Here is a 1,028-nt window from a genome sequence, read left to right on the forward strand (position 1 = left end):
TAATTAAATGAATAAAATTTTAATTTTATAAACTAGCTTAGTATAAAATAAATTTTTATAAAATATTAATTCGACTGATCAGCTATAGATTTTATATTTTTTTATTTCTTTTTGCTGTTTATCAATTTTTTTGTTATTAAATACTATAATAAATACTATAATAAACATTTTTCAATTTAGTATCATATTATACTAGAACTATTGTTATATATTAAAATTACATATAAATATAATATAATATAATGATAAAAAATGAAGATTCATAATTTTTACTAATAAAATTCTGAATTTTAAAATAAAATTCAGTGTAGTACTATATTATATTAAAACTATTATTATATATTAAAATTACACATAAATGTAATACATATAATATAAGGATAAAAAAAAGGATTCACTTTTATTAAATAAAATAAAGCAAAAATTCTAGTGTATATATGAATTGAAAAATTAATATTTTCAAAATTATAAATAATTTTTTCTATAATTAATTAAAATAAAGCAACTTACTTGTTTCAAGAAATTAGTTGTCTATAAATAATTATTTTATTATTTTTTTTAATTACAGAAACTTTTCTATTGATTTCCTTTAGTTTTTTACATATTTGACATTTTCACATCACAAAATTACTCCAATTCCTAAAGTGAATAAATAAATTATTCACTTTAAGAAAAATAAAAATTATTTAATAATTTTAAAATATTAATTTATTAATTCATGTTTCTTAGAATTTTTTTTTTATTTGATGAATCTATTTATTTAAGAATTATAAACTTTCTTTTTTATCATTTTGTATATGTATTGTATATATATATATGGTATTATTAATTATATTAACTATTTAATAAGACTACAAAAATTAGTTTAAACGAAATTTTTATATATATAAATTAAATTAATTTATAAAAAAAAATATAGTAAGATCAAAATAATTTATCATACAGATATTTTAAAGCTTTCTAATTTCTTTTCCATAGATAAATACATATATAATAAATTATGTAAAAGTTACTACATGTAATAATTT

Source organism: Apis dorsata, unplaced genomic scaffold, assembly GCF_000469605.1.
Source record: "Apis dorsata unplaced genomic scaffold, Apis dorsata 1.3 scaffold_982, whole genome shotgun sequence".
Taxonomy (NCBI): domain Eukaryota; kingdom Metazoa; phylum Arthropoda; class Insecta; order Hymenoptera; family Apidae; genus Apis; species Apis dorsata.